Source organism: Bufo gargarizans, chromosome 2, assembly GCF_014858855.1.
Source record: "Bufo gargarizans isolate SCDJY-AF-19 chromosome 2, ASM1485885v1, whole genome shotgun sequence".
NCBI classification, from domain to species: domain Eukaryota; kingdom Metazoa; phylum Chordata; class Amphibia; order Anura; family Bufonidae; genus Bufo; species Bufo gargarizans.
The window spans coordinates 107,965,217-107,971,216 of NC_058081.1; positions in this window are offsets into that span (position 1 = coordinate 107,965,217).

Here is a 6,000-nt window from a genome sequence, read left to right on the forward strand (position 1 = left end):
CATGAGATCCACATCAGCTAACCCCACCTTTCGCAGATAGACCAAAAGACCTGCAGGTGAAGAGCCCACGCATCGGGATCGAGATGCTCCTGGCTGAGGAAGTCTGCGTCTCCATCATGACTGCCGGGCTCCGGGAGCCGCCCTGGTGATTGATGTACGCCACTGCCGTGGAGTTGTCGGACTGCACCCGCATTGGACAACCCCTGAGATGGTTGGCCCAATGTCGCAGAGAGAGCCGAATCGCCCTCAACTCCAGAACATTGATTGGAAGGGAGCGCTCCTCGCATGACCACACACCTTGAACAGAGAGATTTTTCCAACACTTCCCCCCCCAACCCTTGAGGCTTGCGTCTGTTGTTAACACCTTCCAATGGAAAGGAAGGAATGAGCGACCTGACATCAACATCGCAGAGACTATCCACCATCTGAGGGCCCGACACATTGGGGCAAGGAGACGCATTGGCCAATCCAAAGAGGGTGGGGAGCGATCCCAGCTGGACAGAATGGCTCGCTGAAGCGTTCTGGTATGGAATTGGTAACTGCTTCGAAGGCAGAGACCATGTGCCCCAGAGCCCCAATGCAGCGACGAATGGGAACCGGAGCTGGCCGCACCAAGGGGAGAATCTGAAGACAGAGAGCGTAAATTTTTGTTTTTGTTTGTTTTTTATATTGACCTTTTTTATTGTTTTTTTTTCATATAATTATAAGTAGCCACGGACAGTGTAAAATTACATCACAGGCATCATTTTGAAATCAAACCGGTACAAATAAAAATAGTATAAACATAAAATGACCGGTAATTCAGTACGGATGTGAATTAACAGTATGACTTGGATACCTAGGGACATAGAATGTGTATAGAGTTAGGCAAGTTCGAGTACGTGATCACCTTAATGCTGGGATGTGGGTTGGGGAACAGGTCGAGGGCTAAGACAAACTCCTGTAGATCCTCCAGGGGGTCCAGATCTGGAAAAAAAGTAGCTCCCCAAATGAGATTTCTTCTAGTCTGTAGATCTGGTCCACTTTGTTAACCCAATGTTCCACACTGGGGATCTCAGAGGAGAGCCAATGATTTGGTAGAAGTAATTTGGCAGCTACTAACATGAGGGAAAAGAGTGATGATTTATGAGGGCCCACTCCCCCAAGAGAGCGGATAGTTTTTCCGGAAGCAAGAACACCTTGGCCTGACAAGTGTCCAGTACTATGCCCAGATAAGTCAACTGCTGCGATCGATAAAGACAAGACTTCTGCCTGTTCAGGATCCATCCGAAGCGTTCCAGGGTGTCTAGAACAATCTTCAAGCTGTCCACCGTCACCCGGAACAACGGACCCTTCACCAGGATGTCGTTTAAGTAAGGGATAGTCACGATCCCCCTGGCATGGAGCAGGGCCATGACTGCCGCCAGAACCTTCATAAAGACCCTGGGAGCCGTGGCCAGGCCGAACAGGAGGGCTACAAACTGGTAGTGAAATGGACCCACTGCGAACCGGAGAAACCTCTGATGACTGACGCATATAGACACGTGAAGATAAGCGTCCTTGATGTCTAGTGAGGACAGGTACTCCCCCAGTTCCATGGACGCAATGACAGACATCAGTTACTCCATCCGGAATCTGCAGACGTGAAGGAAACGGTTGAGCGCCTTGAGTTCCAGAACGGGACGGACCATCCCCTCTTTTTTGGGAACCACAAAGAGATTGGAGTAAAACCCCTGAAAATGGTCTTGCGCAGGAACCGGAACAATCACACCTTGCTGCAGCAGCAGCAGCGTGCGAATTGCCAGAAAAAAGTCTGCAACTGCGGGAGAGGGCGGAGGAGATGACCGAAAAAATCCAGCTTGTAGCCCTCTGCAATGACCGCCCTCACCTACGCATCTGAGACATGAGCCAGACAACCACGTTGAAACACATGAAGCCGTCCGCCCGCCGGAAGCCGCCCGTCATGTAGCAGAGTTCTTAGGGTTAAAGGAGTCGGAGCCCTGTTGACGGGAGCACCAGGAAGGCCGCTGCTTGAAAGAAGATTTGTGCTTCCTATCCGTGGCTGACTTGTCGGACGCCCTCTTGGGGCTGGAAAAACTCCAAAAGGGATGATAAAAAGGCTTCCGCTTTGAAGCATTATCTGCCACCCAGCAGGAGAGCCATAGGCTACGGTGAATAGCCACCAACAGGGCTGACGCTCGAGCTATAAACCTGGCTGCGTCCAAAGCTGCTTCACAAATAAATGCACTGGCATGTCAGAGCTGCAGGGCCACATCTGCAAGTTCCCCAGAGGGGACTCCCGAGTCGAGACCCTGACGTAAATTACTTGCCCATTCTCCCATAGTCTTGCTCACCCATGTAGCGACAAACACCAGCTGCAGTTCTGGCCCGTCTTGTGGGACGGCCGCGATGGGCACGCGCCCCATGATCCCCAAATTTGGACCAGTCAGAGGACTGCCTTGCCGACAAACGCCCCAATATATCCACAATAGCTTTATTAGTATTGGAGACATCCTGCACCACCCTAGACAGGGAACGCACTCATTCCGGTTCTTCCGTAGCTTGGGCAGCTGGAAGCAATGGGTCCGGAGCTGAGCCACTTGATGCCGGCGCAGCACACGCAAAGCAGAGGGAGTCTGACTGAGGGGATGGAAATTTTGTGCGACAAGATGCAGAGGCAAAATGACGCACCAAAGGCGGTCCGCCTGCTTCTGGACCTGGGTTCTAAAATAATTACACCCCTGGCACCCCAATGAGGAAAAAGGGAAAGGTTAGGCCCTGTAAGAAGGGACAAACAACACTCACCCAAGCTGTGTCCCTCCAAGCAGCAAGCACCATCAGCGTCCTGCCAGGTGCTTAAAATCCCAGAAGTGGGCGGAGCCTACTTTCCCTCTGCTCTGCTGTGGGGGTGGGGCAAACAAGCCACCCCCCAAGATGATGCCGGCTCTCAGCGCCAACCCATCATCTCTGGCCCCACCCCCTGGGCTCTCCGGGACGCACGTCAGCAGCCCCGGCCTAACCCAGACGCCGGCCAGGGAAAAATTAGCCGTGGGGGGCCCTGCAGGAGCAGGCAGCACAGAAGCCAGGGCCTCAATTAACAATGCCCTGGCTGCCCCAGAACCGACACACCAACCAGGAAGTGGCGCTCAGGAGGAAACTCCGCCCCCCTCTCCCAGGTGCGTTCAGGAGGATGCCGCTGTGGAAATGGACGTCCCCAGTAGTAGGCCCCAAATGAAGCCGGGGCCTCAATTACCAATGGCCCCAGCGTCCCTGTGGAAGCAACCGGAGCAGCCCCCTGAGCCTTGCACCTCTACTATGCTACCCTCACTGAGCGTTTCTAAATGTTCATTGTGTTACCCTAAACATATAAATGACACTTTTAATTTCATTTGCAGAGGAGAGGGAACTGGAGGGGGGGCACTGTGGGCAGTCTCCTAATCACCTGTCCGAAGTCTTCTGCCCCCCTTGCTCCAGCTGGATCACCACTTTCGGTGTGCGGCCCCTTGGTGAGGGACTGTACACTGGAAACAGAGGGGACTTTCCCTGGGGCGGCCGTGGTGATGCCATTGCTGGCGGAAGACAGAGGTTTTTACGGGAACCTTTGCTCCTTCTTTTCTTCCGGAGAGTGGGAACGAGCAGGGGGTTTGGGAGTAGACTGTTTAGGGTGGAGCTTACATTTTGTGCTTAGTGTCCGCCTCCTAGCGGCAACAGCTATACCCATGGTCAAGGTCTGTGTCCTCCAATGAATGGAAGAGAGTTATGCATTTCACCTTTTGCATTTTATGTCGTTTATGTACAATTAAATCTATGCATTCAACCCATGGCTTGTTTATGGTAAGCTTTAAAGCTCAGCCATAACATTAACCCCATCGCCTAATAGAGTGTAGGGTCCCCTTGTGCTGCGAAAACAACTCTAACCTGTCAATGCTATGTTGTCCACAAACCTCTCTGAGGGTCTGTTCATCCACAGCTGTAAAATCAGTAGCTGAAAACAAGTCGATTTTGGTGTCAGATTTGTCATTTGGTGGTGGTTTTAGAGTAGTTTTTGGTTGAGGTTTTTCTGCTTGAAATCCACATCAAGTTGGCTTCAAAGTATTAACATGTCACTTCTCAATCATTTATCAAATCAACTACTGCGACTAACCTCTACTATTTTTACACTGTGTGCACGAGGCGTTTTTGTTTTTACATTGAAGGAAAAAGCCTCTTAGCTTTGTGAACATTCCCTGAAGGTGTCCTGTACAGTAGTACCTTCCACCGAAACGTTAGCAGCAGATCTTTTACATCCCGTAGGCTGTGGGGTGAGGCTTCCATCTCTCAGATGCTCTGTTGGACTGCAAACTGTGGAATTTTGAGGCCAGATCAATATCCCAAACTATTGTGACGTTTCTCACACCATTCCTGAACGTTATTTTGCAATATTGCACATTATCCTGCTGTAAGAAACCGCTGCCATGAGGGCTGTTTGTGGACATTACAGAGTTTAGGTAGGTGGTGCATGTGAAAATAAAAGCCACATGACCCAGATTATCACACTGCCTCTGGCCTGATTTCTTGGTGCCATCTGTTCCATAGGTAAGCAATGTACAGTGGTGCCCCTGCACTTGACCATCCACATGATGTAAAAGAAAACGTGGTTCATCTGCCTTCTATATGTTGTAGGTGCATTCAGCAGTGACCATGGGCAGGGCCGGACTGGCCAAAGGGCAGACCGGGCATTTGCCCGGTGGGCTGGGCCGCCTCAGGGCTCGAGTGGGTGTGCCTAATCACACCCCTGTCTGTCTGTGCTCCGCCTCCTGCCAGCCCCGGCCGCACATCTTAATAATCTGTCTGATCAGGGCCGGGCCGCCTCAGGGCTCGAGTGGGTGTGCCGGTATGGCCTAATCACACCCCTCCCTGTGCTCCGCCTCCTGCCAGCCCCGGCCGCACACTCATACTTACTCACTGTGTGAGTCCACCCCCACTGCTCCGCCTCCTGTGCCCGGCCTCTGTGACTCCATCTTCCGGCGGCCGGCAGCGTAACGTCACTCAGACGTCACGCGCCTGCTCCGCCTTCATTAATAAAGAGGGAGGAGCGTGCGACGTGACGTAGTGAGTGACGGCACGTTACGCTACGCGGCCGGCCTAGTTTGAATGTTGAAGAGCGGGACTGGACTGGAGCCACCACCGCACCAGCCCACCAGCTTCTGCCTGCCCGCCTGCCCCAGTACTAGTGCCCAACTGGCTTTGGTAAGTTAGTGATGATAGTGATAGATTATATTAGATAGTAACTTTATGTAAGTGAGAGAGCTATTGAGCTTGTAAATAAACTTGTGCAAACTGCAAAGTATATGAGTAGTTTAGTTACTAACTACTCATATACTTTGCACAAGTTTATTTACAAGCTCAATAGCTCACTTACATAAGGAACAGACGTCTTACAATAGGGAGGGACACTGTTATGGGGGGGGGGGGGAGAGATGTGATATGTGGATGATGACACATTTATATAGCACAAGATGCTTGCGCTGCCATATATGTGTGTCATCCACAGATCCCCCCGGCCACCCATAACAGTGTCATCCACAGATGCCCCCCCCCCCCCGGTATCTGTGTCAGAGTCCATCATTCCACAATCCACACAGATGCCACCATGCCAGTGTCATCCACAGATGCCCATACCAGTGTGTCATCCACAGATCCCCCATAACAGTGCGTCATCCACAGATGTCCCCATAACAGTGTCATTCACAGAAACAGTGTCATCCACAGATGCCCCATAACAGTGCGTCATCCACTGATGCCCATAACAGTGCGTCATCCACTGATGCCCATAACAGTGCGTCATCCACTGATGCCCATAACAGTGCGTCATCCACTGATGCCCATAACAGTGCGTCATCCACTGATGCCCATAACAGTGCGTCATCCACTGATGCCCATAACAGTGCGTCATCCACTGATGCCCATAACAGTGTCATCCACAGATGCCCCCATAACCGTGTGTCATCCACTGATGCCCATAACAGTGCGTCATCCACT